The sequence below is a fragment of the Castor canadensis genome, chromosome 12 (genome assembly GCF_047511655.1).
Source record: "Castor canadensis chromosome 12, mCasCan1.hap1v2, whole genome shotgun sequence".
In the NCBI taxonomy this organism is placed as follows: Eukaryota; Metazoa; Chordata; class Mammalia; order Rodentia; family Castoridae; genus Castor; species Castor canadensis.
The window spans coordinates 44,338,803-44,356,862 of NC_133397.1; the positions used below are offsets into that span (position 1 = coordinate 44,338,803).

The following is an 18,060-nucleotide window of genomic DNA, read 5'->3' on the forward strand; positions in this document are numbered from 1 at the left end:
AGATACTTCATTATTATAAAACAACAAAAAAACCCAAAATAAACTCTGCCTTTACAAAATATACTTTCTTCATAAAATAAATTAAAGAGTAAAATTTGTTTTATATACTCTCAGACCTATTCCATCACATTTATAAAATATATGACAAAAATAGAAGTTAAATTAATAATATATATAGTTAAATTTAAATATATATAGTTAAATAAATAATAAATATATATATTATTTATTAATAATAAATAATAAATATATATACACACATATATATATGTGCAAGTATCCTTAAAAAACTCATGTTTGATCAACACTCATATATGCAACCTGTATAGATACATCCTAGTATCTTTAAGGGACTATTTCAAAAAATAAAAGAGAAGAAAAGCCAAAAGAACTTGCATTTTTGTTGCTTCCACAAGTGTAGAAATGAGCTCTTGCATAATTCAATCAATATAACAGATAATGTATTGTGCCACTCTCACTAATATAGTTAGTACTTACTAAAGTCTAATATCTGTTAAGCACTTTTCTAGGTGCTTTACACAGATGCTTTGTATCAAGCACTGAAAACATGCTTGTAAGATATGTTCTATTTTTGTAACTATTTTCAAGTTATAAAACTAAGGTATACATACGAAGGAAATGATTCTAGTAGTGCTATTAGGAAGTTATGTATTCAAGATTTAACTTCAGATATTCTCACTACAGATCCTGCTCATTGCTTTCAACTAGCAAAAGAAAACAAAGTTGAGGAGCTAAGTGTACATTTACAACTAATGCTAATTAGCATTGCTGAAAGAATGAATAAAAGTAGTTAAAAGATTACACCACTTGTTACTGGGTTTTTAATGCTTTTTTGTTTCATGCTACATATTTTACAAATTGTCAGTGACTTCATAAAAATGCATACAAATCCAACCTTAATTGCATATCAGTTATTAAATGATATTTCAACATTTGTCTTCATCTGAAGGGATATTTATGTAGGAAGGAAATATCACATTTGCACAAAAACTTTTAAGTCCTAGAGAATAGGTTTTAATATGGCATAAAAATAGAATTTAAATATTAATTTTGCTTTCAGCTGCTACTTTACGCAGCTACTAGGTACAATTCTATGGGAATATCAAAGAAAATAAGACACAACCCTTTCTTCAAACATTTTATTTTATAGGAGAGATACAACATGTACATGAAATCAGTGTACTCTAAAATGGAGTATACACCATAGAGGGGTGCAAATAAAATGATACAGAAGTTTAACTGTTGAGTCTTGTACCAATCAGCCTGGTATTGTTCTCAATGCACATCTTAAAGCCTCTGAATTCCAAGATGTATGGGTGAATGACATCAGTCTAGGAGAGCCTCCTTGTTTTTATTATCTTTTGTGTGAAGTAGTATTTGTTTTACTTAAGCCTCATTATTGAAGAATATTTGCATCTCTTGATACAATAAAAATGCTGTTCCACTCTTGTAGTCATCACAGTTTCTAACGGAAAGTTTGTAGTAATTGTCATTTTAATTTTCTTGTACATGATATGCCATTTTTTTCCATCAGGATATGTTCAAGATATGTTTTTACTTTTGATTTTGAGTAGTTTGTGATGAGCCTAAGATTTTTTATGTTGATGTATTTTGGGGCTTGCTGGTCTTTTTTTAATGGACAACTTTATGTTTTGGTTTTTTTTAACCAGATGTGGGCAATTTGGGCGATTATTTCCTCAAATAATTTTATCTCCTTTATTCTATCTCACTTTTCCTTCTAGTACTACAGTTATATGTATTTTAGACTTTTTGATATTGTCCTACAGGTCTCTGAGGCAACTTCTCAAACTTTTTCTAACTCTGACATGTGCATAATAATACAATGTGACATAAAATATGACACAATATATGCCATCATATGTAGGTGTATCATAATAATAACTATGGTCATACCTGGTTACAAATTATATCATTGTAATTATAATTGAAATATAACCATTACCCATATCTGTCTCTCTAGATAATGTTTCTCTCCTTTAGATTAAATATTTTCTATGGATCTACATTCAAGTACATTGAACCTTTGATATTATGTCCATCTAGTGATATTCTAGACTTATCTTTTTGCATTCTCTCTCTCTCTATAGATATATATTCAAGTGGAGCTTTTTATAATTTCTATTTCTCTGATATTCCATATTATTTTATCTATAACATGTACATATATGTGCATAGCTAGACAGGTATAGTACCTAATTTCATGGTGCTTGTCTGATAATTACAATATCTGAGTTATCTTAAGTCTGACTTCTATTGATTATTTTCATTTTTGAGAATAGGAAACATTTAACAATTTTTTGACAAATAATTTTAGATGATATTTTGGAAATTGAGATTATGTTATGGATTCTCAGGATCTGCTTTATCCCTCCCTGGTAAAATTCATTTTGTTTTAGCAATGAAATAACTTACTTAGAATCAAATTGAAAACTCTGTCTTTCATGTGGAAGACAGGATCTCAAATCTCTGTTTTTCTTTCTTTCTTTTTTTTTTCCAGCTGTGATGTTTTGGTCTTTCTGGTACATGAGCAGGTCAAAGACGAGTCAGAGAATTAAACATAGTTTGTAACATCACTTTCTATGCCAATGGTTACCATGATGAAGAGGACCATGGTTACCAGTTCATCAGGTTAGTAAAATGGAAGTTCTATAATCTAAATTTAGTGGCTCCCTCCCTTTCTTTCTTCCTTTTTTTTCTTTGCTAAGATAGGGTTTTGGGTCTTACTATGGAGACCAGGCTGGCCTTGAACTCTCAATCCCTCTGTCTCAGCTTCCTGAGTGCAGGGATTACAGCATGTGCCACTATACTTGGCTCCAGAGCTCTAACTTTCATAATATGTCTATTCTACAGATTTTTTCAGAATTGGGTAAACATATTATAGTTTATTTAGTTATCATTGAAGACATCACAAGTCTTTAGTGTTCATTACTGTATTTTGTGTATTTTATAAATGTGTTTCCACTGCTTGGCTTTACCATATCCTAAACATTTATTGTAAGTACTATGTGACTGTACTGGAAAAGCATTTAGCATCTTTCAGAAATGGTATCAATCTAGTGAGTCCTTTTCCCCAAGAAATGATTAGAGCTGGGAATTTACAGTTTACATAATTTATCTCAAGAAGCATGACTGTATATATATATATATATATTCAGTTTAATATATATATATTAAACTGAAAGTGGTTGTACTGAGCTATCATGGCATCACAATTTCAAAGGATTTTAAAACTACTACTCTCTGGTTAGTTGTGCCAACAAATTAACTAGTGTTTGACTAAAATTCTGCCTAATAATATGGTGAGAACAGAACTTCACCAGTGGTAATAAAAAGATTTTGGATTTAGAATACCAAATCATTTCCAAAAGTTCATTTATGGGATCACATATAGCAGATGGTGTAAGATAATATTAATTTTAAGTTACCCAATCACTGCCTAGGAAAGATCATAGGTGTTGGTTGAGATAATGGTTGCTAATATGATATAGCTCCAAGTTAAGGAAATGAGCATTTATTAAGTACTCCTATCATTGGCTCATATTTTAAAGTATTATCTCATTTAGCCATCATAACATCCTGGAAGGTTATTATCAGCATCATCTTATACATGAAAAAGTATGTGTTCACAGTGATTCAGTAACTTAAAGAGAATCATTTTAAAAAATTTCCATATGGGGAATTCAGACCCTGTGTATTGTAACATGCTTCTAAATAGCCTTTAAAAAAAGAACTTCATTCTTTACTTTCAGTGCTTAAAATCTTTCATCAGTACATTAAATGCCTAAAATTAGAAAGAATGCTAAAACATAAGCACCATTAAGAGAGATACTACATTAATTCACATTCAAATCTAGTGTATTGATACTACTTATCAGGATCTATCATTTGTTCACTACTTCACTCAATAAACATTTTATCCATTCTTCTTATAGCTACTTCACTATACTATATCATAGTGCTAGGTTTTGATGGAGTAAGGTGTACATAATAGTTACCATTGGGTAGTACTAGCGAAGAATTCTTCAGCTGGCAAATTCATCATTGTGCAAAGTTTTAGTTTTGGTTGAGATCTACACATCCTTCTGTACCATGCTTACATGTAACTGTGACCTGAAATTCTCCCTTAGGAGTAATATAAAACCTTTATTCTGAACATAATTACTGAGGCAAGATGCTTTCACTTTATTGATTAAAAATGTCTTATAATTTTATGAACATCTTTTTGAAAACTTATCAACTGTATTTGGACTTCTTCTTTATAAATTACAGGAACAGGAAATTAACCCCACTTGATCATATGCTTACAGCATTGTTAAACATGTTTTAGGTAATTCTTTAAAATGTGCAAGTATGCAATCATGATCTTTCCAACTGAATTTTCCTGAGAGAGATCAATTTTCCATCTTATTAAATTTGATATCACCTTTTATTTTTTGGTTTCTGAAGAACTGTGTGAATTTTTAATTCCTATCTGTATAAATATTCTATATTTGACCTTATTTAATTTTTCTAATGAGCTACTATATTCAGTGTAAATAAATTTTACCAAGAGATAACAGATTTTAGAGATTTGGATATTACTAAACAAACATCTGTGTTAGCTCCTTTTACTCATAATTTTTATTATCAAATGGCTGTCTTTGTTGATTAGAACTTGAAACGTCCTCATTACAGCATTGAAAGATATTATATATCCTTTAAGTTGTTTCCAGCATACACTAAAAATGCCATGAGGATATTTAAAGTAAAAACTGATTTCCTAGAAATAATTTAGATGGTGACTTGTCATTTGCCACTATTTTGAACTAATCAAAAGCCATATAAATTCAGTTGGTTTTATGTCCATACTTTTTAGATTTCTCTCTTGCTATAAATCTAACAACAAGAATCTGTAAGAATCCAAGTTCTCTATTCAATGACTCAAAAATCAGCACATTGAGAGAGATAGGTTATATCATCTGCAACAAATCAATGGTGCTTACTATACTTCCTCCCATAATAAAATGAAAATGGAGGATTTGCAGCTGAACAGTGTTTTCATACCTATCATACATTGTATGTACTTTACAGTAGTATATCTCTAAATATAGAATGAAAAGGTAACCGTCACAGTGCATGATTTCTAGAGTAGAAAAATACTTTTTGAAGCAAGCATGGTAACATATGCCTGTTATTCCAGCATTTAGGATGCTGAGGAAAGAGTATCAGGAGTTCTAAGCCAGCCTGAGCTACATAGTGAGTTCAAGGCCAGTGTGGATTACATAATGATAGATATCCTGTCTCAAAAAAAAGACAAAAACTTTTTGGTCCTAGATGTCTTTCTCATTAGACTGCACTACTATATACATATATATATATATATGCATATATGTGTTGTATAGATATGTGTATATACATACTTTTTTTGGTATATATATGTATATATATACATACAGTGCTTTCATTGTAAACTGCAGAACCCATCAAGTCCACATTAAAATATGCTCAGAAGCACAATAGCACATTGGCACTTTGAATCTGGTAAGAAAGAAGAACTAAAGGGAGAAACATTACTTAGGACAAATACTACAAACCTCTTAATGTTCCTCATGATCAATCTGAAAGTCATATATGTATATATAGATGTCTATATTTATATCTATATTATCTATACTAGATACAAATACAGATGTAAAAATATATTATCCCTTGTTATATTTGCTGCTTAGAAAAAAAAAGAAACTGTAAAGAAGTTGAATAACTATTTGATGTTATCTATTGATACTGAAAAATAGGTTTTTTACACCCACTTTAATAACTATATTGGAGGCAAGTTTTTGTGACACAAATGAAGTTGTAATTGATTTTCATTTTAATCAAGAACCAATTTCAAACTCAGGACAGCTGAAAAGCTACTTAAAATGTTTATGCCACAGGCGGTAGGAGTCTTGGATGAAGGGCAATTAGAACATTTTGCATGGCTTGGCAAAAATTGGTCAGTTTCAAAGAGGTGCTCCATTTCAATAATATTTATACACAGAGAAAAAGAATTACTTTGCACATGAACAGTTTCAGAGACTTGATCCCATTTTATTGCTTTCATACTGAACAACTTACGACATGGTTCTTAAATATTTTTTTGTGCCATATCTTTTTGACAGCCTGGTTTAACACATGGACTCTTTCCCAGAATAATGTTGTTAAAAAAGCAAAATTAATATCCAAAATTGTAATAAAATAATTATATCTAAATATAAGTATAAAATATTTTTTAAAATAGAAAATTTAAATATACTTCAATATGTGTTTCTTTATTAGCATTAAATAAAAAGCTCTAGCAGTGGGGCTAATAAGAGCTATAATTCTGAAGCAGTGGTAAGTGTACAGGTGTTTTGAAATATACGTAAGAACTGTAATGTATGACAATATTGGTGTTTTTAATCAGTGACAGCTTCATAGAGACTGCTATTCCTACTGTAGTTTGTTGTCTTCATTCATTATAACAGGAAATGTTAAATTCTAATTAGAGATTAATTAGTACAGATACAATATTGTTTGCATTAAAGTTCATGGTATCCTTAAATTCTACTCACATATCTGTTAAAATCCTTGATTTATGACAAGCTATTATTAATGTTCTTAGACTTTTCCAAGTAGTTTATAGTTACATTCTATTGAGTATTGGTTCTATTCCAGAAAATATGTGCATTAAACATTATCTTGCTCAGTCTTCACAAGAGTTCTCTAAGGTAGGAATTATTTCCTTTTACAGATAAATAAGTAGAGGTTAGACTAACAGTGTAAGTGAAGGCAAAGCTCAGGAGTAAATTTTAGATTTGAAAATGCAGCATTTCATTTAATCTCACTACCTGTTTATGAAGATATGTAGAAACATATTCTATTTCTATTTATAGAATAAATACAGGTGAATAAAAATTTTTTTATAAAAAGAATTATAACTAGAACTCAGGTCTTCAGAATCTCATTTTGTCATTCTCTCCACAAACAAAAATAAACAAACACACATGTACATATATAACACTATCTGCTGATAGCTGCAATTCAAGAAACTGTTCTTTCTAAATAGTCCCACAATACAGTGTCACTCCTCTGAAACCTGCCACTTTAGGAAGAGATCTCTCAAGAGATCAGAGAAACAATTCCCCCATGAGAAAAGTCAATGATGAGTAGAATTAGATCCATCTGCTTACCAAAGGCAGTACTCAAGAAGATCCTACAACCTGAAAAGTAGAAAAGTCTGAGAATCCAATTCACCCAAAAACTAAACCACCTTGTAGTTTTGCATAAAATCACCTAAACCAGGTCAGAGAAAGAATGAAAAGAAGTCGAGTGGATATTACTTGAGCATTATAAGTTAGTATTGCTAATATTAACTGATTAATTATAAAACCAATGCAGACAAAGTTTTGATAAGACTCAATTCAAAAGTCTGAGAAAAAGTAAGCAGGCCAAGAGAACTGTATAGATATTAGGGATTTGTGCCATCAATAAATTTTGTCATTGGACCAAAATCTTGAGGACTTGAAAAAATATCCATTCGGAGATAGACATTTTGGTAAAAATTTACATAATACTCTACATGAGTGAAAGGATTCTAGTGATTCTTACTAGCAGTTTTTTCCCTAAATTTTGGGTGAATTTAGAACAACAGAATGGAAGGCCAAGATTTTTTGAAATGAAGAAAATTCTAATAGCAGTCTATGGGAATGGATGCGAAAAGAGAAAATGATAGGTGTCTAAGAGTATGTAGAAAGAAATTAGAAGGTAATCAATGAAAAAAAATCTGATTTTGAAGTTGTCTTAGAATGAAATAAAAATTTTGCAAAGACATTCTGGAGTCAGAAATTTTATCCCTTAAAAAAGATTGCATGTAAGAATGAAGGGAGAGATAAAAGTCAAGGAGAAGACCAAAATCACTAACTTGGCTGTGTTGGTAATTTTAAAGAATATTTCCTGAGATAGGAATTGGTGATCAGCTGCAGGCAAGGGAGATATGATATCATGTGCAAATACTGTAAATTTGTAGCATCAATGAGAGATCTTCATAAATGTGTTCAATAGGAAACTGGGAAAAAGTTTTTAGAATTCAAAGAAGATACTAGAATCAGCAATGATGACTAATACCGTTGGTGACTAATATACAGCATGCTGACTAATATACAGCAAAGACACTTAAATATAAGAATGATAACACTGCAAAGAAAGAGAATGGTGAAAAAGAAAATAGATCCAATGATAAAAATATGGGTGCTGTCTTTAATTAAGGTCCACAGAGGAAGAGAAGCCTACAAATATGTACCTAACAGAGAAAGGACTCTGAGTAAATATTAAAGCACCAAATGCATGTTTGAAAATTGGGGAAGAGCCATCAAGAGTGATACAAGGGGAAGCAGAACCCAGTATCATCACAGAATTTCAAAAAGATATTCCCAAGCAGTGTCAATTTTACTGGAATGAGACCTAAGAAGAGACTGTGGCTGATTTTGGCAATGTGGAGGTCATCAACTTCCTTTTAAATCACTTTCTGGGGACAGAACAAGATTGTAATACTTCAAACAAGTAGTAGAAGATAAGCAATTGGAGTCAGAAAAGCTACATTTAGTTTTTTGAGAATATTGTTTAGTTAAGGACAAAAGTATAATACTTGAATAAATCCTATTTTTAAGATATAGAAGAACTGAATATTTTAAAAGTTTTATTTATTTTTCTTTCTCCTTTTATTTTAACATTTTTACATTTACTTATATATGTATACATTGCTTGTGTCACCCCCCACAACCCCTTCACTTCCAGGCAGAACCTGTTCTACCCTCTTCTCCAATTTTGTTGAAGAGAAAACATAAAAGATAATAAGAAAGACATATCTTTTTTTTTTTTTTTGATAAATTTAGCTATACAGAGAGATTCCTAGTGTTGCTTCCACTCACTTGTGTATTACAACCCACATTGGTTCATTTCTACCAGACCTCTTCACTACTTAACTACTTCCTGGTCTCCTTCCCATAGTGGCCTCTGCTAATTTAAGATTACTTTATTCACTCCTCAAAAGGGATCACATCAACCACATTTAAGTTTTAGGTTTCCTTCCCTTTCCCTTTCCCTTTTCTTCCCATGCATGTTCTCCCCTTAGTGTGTAACCCATGTCTAACAATATTATTGCATTTGTTTCAGTTCTATAATCTGCATATGAGGGAGAACATGAGATTTTTGGCCTTCTGAGGCTAACTTCACTTAAGATGATGCTCTCTAGTTCCCTCCATTTACTTGTGAATGATAACTGAACATTTTTATTGGCCTTTTTGACTGGCAATAGATAAAAGCAGAAGAAAGAAATAGGAAGAGTGATTAGGCAAAATCCCAAGGGAGGAAAGAAGCCCAGAATTGAAAGCAAAAATACAAGGATCATTTGTAGAGAAGTATGAGTAAGATATCTGTGGAAACAGCAATGCGTTAACCTCTATGTACTCCCTTAGAATATGTTTAACCAATTCCTCTTTGAGTTATAAGAGATGGGGAAAGCACAGAAAGCATCAAACTGCCACAATGGTGAGTAACCTACGTCAAATCATGAAGTCAGCAAGAGACTGTGTTCTGCAACATATAAGACGAAGGTTGCAGTGGCAGACCAGTGAAGCAGCTCTGACTCAAATGTTTATTTTGTTTTCATTGTTAGATGTCACACCAGTATGATAAAAACATGTCAGATGTATACTATGCTCAAAGGTGAAGTTTCTATTCATTTTTTTATTTTCAGAATGCAGGTCATTAATTGCCTTCAATATATGCAGACCAAGATATGTGTTCTGAAAATCACTTATTGTTTGCAGTTTCATTTATCTTAAGGTACAAACTATTTATAAGCTTCTGTAACAGTAGTATTATAACTTTATAAGCAATCTATTTAAAAGTTTAATAATTATTTATTGTAAACTTAATGTGATATATTTCTTGCTCCAATATTTGAAAATTGGTCTATAATGCTCTAAGACTACTGGAGTTACCAAAAATAACTCTGAAGAAGTCAAAGACTTCTGAAAGGAAAAAAATAAATAGAATTTAGAAGGACTGAGTAGTAATAGTGAAATTGTGCTTAGAGAAAGAAAAGCTATCAAATGCATGAATATAAAATGACTGTCAAGCAGTATCCAAAAGCAAAGGTATCAAATAACTATTGAGCAATAGCAAAGAGCCAACCAAGACATGGAGGAAAGCAATGCTGCGAATAAAATCACCTGGCAAGCAGCAATAGTAACCCATATTGTATTGCATACCTGCTGATATTTTCATTTTAGTAAAAACATACTGGTACATTACATAATATCTACCAAAGACCCCACCCACAATTCAGATTTCCTATACATTATGGAAAAGGAAACTACTCATTCTACATTTTATTTTATCTTTTATACATTTACTCACATGTATATATGCTATTTGGGCCACCCTGCCCACTGTTCCACCCTTGTGTTCTCTGACTTTGTTGAAGAGAAAACATAAGAGATAATAAGAAAACATAGTGTTTTTGCTGGTTTAAGATAAAGATAGATATACAGAAAGATTCCTAGCATTGCTTCCATGCACATGTGTATTGTAACCCACATTGGTTCATCTCCACCAGACCTCTTCACTACTTCCTAGTCCCCTTCCCATAGTGGCCTCTGCCAGTTTAAGATTACTATATTCATTTCTATACAGTGAGCACATCAACCATATTCAAGTTTTAGGTTTCCTTCACTTTTCTTATTCCTCCTGTGCCCGGTCTCTCCTTAGTGTGTGATCCATGTCCAGTAATATTTCTGCATTTGTTTTAGGTCTATAATCTGCATATTAAGGAGAACATGTGATTTTTAGCCTTCTGAGCCTAACTAACTTCCCTTCAGATGATGTTCTCAATGGTGAGATTTTAGTGGCACTGTTAATCTTGGGTTTCCACTACTTAGGCCCTTACAATAGCAGGGCTTTGATTCCCTAGACTTACTTACCCAGGAGAGAAGCGCACAGGATTCATATGTGATTCACTTTTCCTAGAATTCTCTCACTTTATATTGTGGATCTGAAGGAGAAGATATTGGAACTCTGGCTCCTTTGCTAGGGAGGTAAGGGAGAGGGCTGTCTTTGGGCTCCTTTATCAATGCAAAAAGCCTATGAGAGGTGAACAAATGAAAATAGAGAACTGTAGGATGGGCAATCAAATCATCCAATGTCAGCATCCATGCCTGAAGGTTTTACAGCTTCTCTGGTTCCTACAAAGGGACTTTATTTTTTCTAAACAACCTACATAATCTAAGATATTTCTAATTAAGATTTTTGTTGCTTTTATTTTATTTTATTTTTTTTTTTTTCATTTTTCTTTTATTATTCATATGTGCATACAAGGCTTGGTTCATTTCTCCCCCCTGCCCCCACCCCCTCCCTTACCACCCACTCCACCCCCTCCCGCTCCCCCCCTCAATACCCAGCAGAAACTATTTTGCTCTTATCTCTAATTTTGTTGTAGAGAGAGTATAAGCAATAATAGGAAGGAACAAGGGGTTTTGCTGGTTGAGATAAGGATAGCTATACAGGGCATTGACTCACATTGATTTCCTGTGCGTGGGTGTTACCTTCCAGGTTAATTCTTTTTGATCTAACCTTTTCTCTAGTACCTGTTCCCCTTTTCCTATTGGCCTCAGTTGCTTTAAGGTATCTGCTTTAGTTTCTCTGCATTAAGGGCAACAAATGCTAGCTAGTTTTTTAGGTGTCTTACCTATCCTCACCCCTTACTTGTGTGCTCTCGCTTTTATCATGTGCTCATAGTCCAATCCCCTTGTTGTGTTTGCCCTTGATCTAATGTCCACATATGAGGGAGAACATACGATTTTTGGTCTTTTGAGCCAGGCTAACCTCACTCAGAATGATGCTCTCCAATTCCATCCATTTACCAGCAAATGATAACATTTCGTTCTTCTTCATGGCTGCATAAAATTCCACTGTGTATAGATACCACATTTTCTCAATCCATTCGTCAGTGGTGGGGCATCTAGGCTGTTTCCATAACTTGGCTATTGTGAATAGTGCTGCAATAAACATGGATGTGCAAGTGCCTCTGGAGTAACAGTCTTTTGGGTATATCCCCAAGAGTGGTATTGCTGGATCAAATGGTAGATCGATGTCCAGCTTTTTAAGTAGCCTCCAAATTTTTCTCCAGAGTGGTTGTACTAGTCTACATTCCCACCAACAGTGTAAGAGGGTTCCTCTTTCCCCGCATCCTTGCCAACATCTGTTTTTGGTGGTGTTGCTGATGATGGCTATTCTAACAGGGGTGAGGTGGAATCTTAGTGTGGTTTTAATTTGCATTTCCTTTATTGCTAGAGATGGTGAGCATTTTTTCATGTGATTTTGGCCATTTGAATTTCTTCTTTTGAGAAAGTTCTGTTTAGTTCACATGCCCATTTCTTTCTTGGTTCATTAGTTTTGGGAGAATTTAGTTTTTTAAGTTCCCTGTATATTCTGGTTATCAGTCCTTTGTCTGATGTATAATTGGCAAATATTTTCTCCCACTCTGTGGGTGTTCTATTCAGTTTAGAGACCATTTCTTTTGATGAACAGAAGCTTTTTAGTTTTATGAGGTCCCATTTATCTATGCTATCTCTTAGTTGCTGTGCTGCTGGGGTTTCGTTGAGAAAGTTCTTACCTATACCTACTAACTCCAGAGTATTTCCTACTCTTTCTTGTATCAACTTAAGAGTTTGGGGTCTGATATTAAGATCCTTGATCCATTTTGAGTTAATCTTGGTATAGGGTGATATACATGGATCTAGTTTCAGTTTTTTGCAGACTGCTAACCAGTTTTCCCAGCAGTTTTTGTTGAAGAGGCTGCTATTTCTCCATCGTATATTTTTAGCTCCTTTGTCAAAGATAAGTTGCTCATAGTTGTGTGGCTTCATATCTGGGTCCTCTATTCTGTTCCACTGGTCTTCATGTCTGTTTTTGTGCCAGTACCATGCTGTTTTTATTGTTATTGCTTTGTAATATAGTTTGAAGTCAGGTATTGTGATACCTCCTGCATTGTTCTTTTGACTGAGTATTGCCTTGGCTATTCGTGGCCTCTTGTGTTTCCATATAAATTTCACAGTAGATTTTTCAATCTCTTTAATGAATGTCATTGGAATTTTGATGGGAATTGCATTAAACATGTAGATTACTTTTGGGAGTATTGACATTTTTACTATGTTGATTCTACCAATCCATGAGCATGGGAGATCTCTCTACTTTCTATAGTCTTCCTCAATCTCTTTCTTCAGAAGTGTATAGTTTTCCTTGTAGAGGTCTTTCACATCTTTTGTTAGGTTTACACCTAGGTATTTGATTTTTTTTGAGGCTATTGTAAATGGAATTGTTTTCATACATTCTTTTTCCGTTTGCTCATTGTTAGTGTATAGAAATGCTAATGATTTTTCTATGTTGATTTTATATCCTGCTACTTTGCTATAGCTATTGATGATGTCTAGAAGCTTCTGAGTAGAGTTTTTTGGGTCTTTAAGGTATAGGATCATGTCGTCTGCAAATAGGGATATTTTGACAGTTTCTTTACCTATTTGTATTCCTTTTATTCCTTCTTCTTGCCTAATTGCTCTGGCTAGGAATTGCAGTACTATGTTGAATAGGAGTGGAGATAGTGGGCATCCTTGTCTGGTTCCTGATTTTAGAGGGAATGGTTTTAATTTTTCTCCGTTAAGTATAATGCTGGCTGTAGGTTTGTCATATATAGCTTTTATAATGTTGAGGAACTTTCCTTCTATTCCTAGTTTTCTTAGAGCTTTTATCATGAAATGATGTTGGATCTTATCAAAGGCTTTTTCTGCATCTATTGAGATGATCAAGTGGTTTTTGTCTTTGCTTCTGTTAATGTGGCTTATTACGTTTATTGATTTTCGTATGTTGAACCACCCCTGCATCCCTGGGATGAAGCCTACCTGGTCGTGGTGAATAATCTTTTTGATGTGTTGCTGAATTCGATTTGCCATTATTTTGTTGAGGATTTTTGCATCAATGTTCATTAAGGAGATTGGCCTATAGTTCTCCTTTTTGGAGGTGTCTTTGCCTGGTTTGGGGATAAGTGTAATACTGGCTTCATAAAATGTGTTTGGCAGTTTTCCTTCCCTTTCTATTTCGTGGAACAGTTTAAGGAGGGTTGGTATCAGTTCTTCTTTAAAGGTCTGATAGAATTCAGCAGAGAATCCATCAGGTCCTGGACTTTTCTTTTTGGGGAGACTCTTGACTGCTGCTTCAATTTCATTTTGTGTTATAGGTCTATTCAGGTGATTAATTTCCTCTTGGTTCAGTTTTGGATGATCATATATATCTAGAAATCTGTCCATTTCTTTTAGATTTTCAAATTTATTTGAATATAGGTTCTCAAAGTAGTCTCTGATAATTTCCTGGACTTCCATGGTGTTTGTTGTTATCTCCCCTTTTGCATTCCTGATTCTACTAATTTGGGTTTTTTCTCTCCTCATTTTAGTCAGGTTTGCCAGGGGTCTATCAATCTTGTTTATTTTTTCAAAGAACCAACTTTTTGTTTCATTAATTCTTTGTATGGTTTTTTTGGTTTCTATTTCGTTGATTTCAGCTCTTATTTTTATTATTTCTCTCCTTCTATTTGTTTTGGGATTTGCTTGTTCTTGTTTTTCTAGGAGTTTGAGATGTATCATTAGGTCATTGATTTGGGATCTTTCAATCTTTTTAATATATGCACTCATGGCTATAAACTTTCCTCTCAAGACTGCCTTAGCTGTGTCCCATAGGTTCCGCTAGGTTGTGTTTTCATTTTCATTGACTTCTAGGAACTTTTTAATTTCCTCTTTTATTGCATCGATGATCCATTCTTCATTAAGTAATGAGTTATTTAGTTTCCAGCTGTTTGCATGTTTTTTGTCTTTACTTTTGTTGTTGAGTTCTACTTTTACTGCATTGTGGTCAGATAGTATGCATGGTATTATTTCTATTTTCTTATATTTGCTGAGGCTTGCTTTGTGCCCTAGGATATGATCTATTTTGGAGAAGGTTCCATGGGCTGCTGAGAAGAATGTATATTGTGTAGAAGTTGGATGAAATGTTCTGTAGACATCTACTAGGTCCACTTGATCTATTGCATATTTTAGATCTTGGATGACCTATCTATTGATGATAATGGAGTGTTAAAGTCTCCCACAACCACTGTGTTGGCGTTTATATATGCTTTTTGGTCTTTCAGGGTATGTCTGATGAAATTGGGTGCGTTGACATTGGGTGCGTACAGATTGGTGATTATTATTTCCTTTTGGTCTATTTCCCCTTTTATTAGTATGGAATGTCCTTCTTTATCTCGTTTGATCAATGTAGGTTTGAAGTCTACTTTGTCAGAGATAAGTATTGCTACTCCTGCTTGTTTTCGGGGGCTATTGGCTTGGTAAATCTTCTTCCAGCCTTTCATCCTAAGCCTATGCTTATTTCTGTCAGTGAGATGAGTCTCCTGTAAGCAACAAATTGTTGGATCTTCTTTTTTAATCCATTTTGTCAAACGGTGTCTTTTGATGGGTGAATTAAGTCCATTAACATTAAGTGTTAGTACTGATAGGTATGTGGTGATTCCTGCCATTTAGTTATCTTAGTTGTTTGAAGGTTTGATTGTGTGTACCTAACTTGATGTTACTCTCTACTGTCTTGCTTTTTCTTATCCTGTGGTTTGGTGCTGCCTGCCTTTTCATGGTTAAGTTGGGTGTCACTTTCTGTGTGCAGGATTCCTTGTAGAATCTTTTGTAATGGTGGCTTTGTGGTCACATATTGTTTTAGTTTCTGCTTATCATGGAAGACTTTTATTGCTCCATCTATTTTGAATGATAGCTTTGCTGGGTAGAGTATCCTGGGGTTGAAGTTATTTTCATTCATGCCCGGAAGATCTCACCCCACGCTCTTCTTGCTTTTAATGTTTCTGTTGAGAAGTCTGCTGTGATTTTGATGGGTTTACCTTTGTATGTTACTTGTTTTTTCTCTCTTGCAGCCTTCAATATTCTTTCCTTAGTTTCTGAACTTGTTGTTTTAATGCTGATATGTCGTGGAGTAGTTCTATTTTGATCTGGTCTGTTTGGTGTCCTGGAGGCCTCTTGCATTTGTATGGGAATATCTTTCTCTAGATTTGGGAAATTTTCTGTTATTATTTTGTTGAATATATTACGCATTCCCTTCACTTGCACCTCTTCTCCTTCTTCGATGCCCATGATTCTCAAGTTTGGTCTTTTGATGGAGTCAGTGAGTTCTTGCATTTTCTTTTCACAGGTCTTGAGTTGTTTAATTAATAGTTCTTCAGTTTTTCCTTTAATTACCATTTCATCTTCAAGTTCTGAGATTCTGTCTTCTGTTTGTTCTATTCTGCTGGATTGGCCTTCCGTTTTGTTTTGCAGTTCTGTTTCGTTCTTTTTTCTGAGGTTTTCCATATCCTGGCTGTTTTCTTCTTTATTGTTGTCTATTTTTGTCCTGAGTTCATTTATCCATTTATTCATTGTGTTCTCTCTTTCACTTTGGTGTTTATACAGTGCTTCTATGGTTTCCTTAATTTCTTCTTTTGCTTTTTCAAATTCTCTATTTTTATTGTCTTGGAATTTCTTGAGTGTCTCCTGTACATTTTGGTTGACCCTATCCAGTATCATCTCTATAAAATTCTCATTGAGTACTTGTAGTATGTCTTCTTTTAAATTATTCTTGTAGGCTTCATTGGGTCCTTTGGCATAGTTTATCTTCATTTTGTTGGAGTCTGGCTCTGAGTTTCTGTTCTCTTCATTCCCTTCTGGTTCCTGTACTAATTTTTTGCTGTGGGGAAACTGGTTTCCTTGTTTTTTCTGTCTTCCTGTCATTGTCCTTGGTGTTGTTACTGTCCCTGTACTGTGTGTAATTAAGTATTTTCTAGCTTGTAATAATAACAATGGTAATATTGAGAATGGAAGAGTGAGCTGAGATGGAAAGCAAGAAGTTAAAGAAAAGGGGAAAACAAATATACAGACAAGAGGGAGAAAGCAGAACAAGGTATCAGACAAGAGAGTTTCAAAGGTATAAACAGGGAGTGTTAGTGTACTAATCGACAGTAAGCTGAACAGACAATAGAGAGACAGAGAGAGGATTGAAAATCAAAGATAAAAAAAAATTAAAAATAAGTATATGAAAGTAATATCTATTTATAAAAATGAATTAAAATAAAATGGAAAATAGAAAATGAAAAAAAAAAAACCCAAAAAACTTCCAAGTTTATATGCAATGCAATTTCAGTCTTAATAATTTGGATGTCTGTCTCAATCTCTAGTCCTGGAGTTGGTGCCTCAGATGTTGTTCTGTAGTTGTCTCATCAAAGGGGATGCATAAAGTAGAACAAAACTACACTCACACACACACAGAAGGAAAAAAAAAAAACCCACCAAGTGTCCCCAGTTCAAATGCAATACAGTTTCAGTAAGTTTTTCGGCTTGCAGGTGTAATTCGGTTGTTCTCTCATCAAAGGTAGGGAGAAAAAGAAAAAAAAAACATCTGGAGGCAGTTCTGAGAGTGGTACCTGCAACTGTGTCTTGCCTGCCTGTTGCTCTCAGCCTGTAGCTGGAGGCGTTATTTATGCAGATCTCTGGGGTGAGCTAGCGCTCACCTGGTCCCACAGGCTTTGTTTGTTCAGAGTTCTCCTGTGCCGGGGGCCTCTGCTACAGGCTTTCCCCTTTCCAAGCACTGGGAAAGGTGCCACTGCCCCGCATTGTCAGGCCTGGGTGTTTATTTACAGTTCACGTGGGAAGTGGGTCTTCCCTCCTCTCACAAGTGTCCCGCTCCTGGTTGCTGGGCACGCCCCGCTCCCGCCAGAGCCTCTCCGGCCCGCCCGGCTCGTTTATTTACAGTCCCGGGAAGGATTCCCTTCCCCCAATCTTCAGCGCTCAGGGAGCCCCACCCTCTTTCCAGCGTGTCTTAACTGTTCTTATTGCTTAGTACTCAGTTTCTCTTTTTTTTTTTCCGGGTGGAGGTCAGTCT

The 18,060-nt window shown here is 34.1% G+C and overlaps 1 long non-coding RNA gene across 4 annotated transcripts in view; it reads left to right on the forward strand.

The window, feature by feature from the left end:
- LOC141414810 (uncharacterized) overlaps positions 1-18,060 on the forward strand; it is a 75,808-nt gene that overhangs the window by 12,570 nt on the left and 45,178 nt on the right. For all 4 annotated transcript variants that reach the window (XR_012439680.1, XR_012439681.1, XR_012439682.1 and 1 more), the window contains exon 3: positions 2,540-2,670. This is a non-coding gene — a long non-coding RNA (uncharacterized lncRNA). The remainder of the gene's footprint in view (positions 1-2,539; positions 2,671-18,060) is intronic.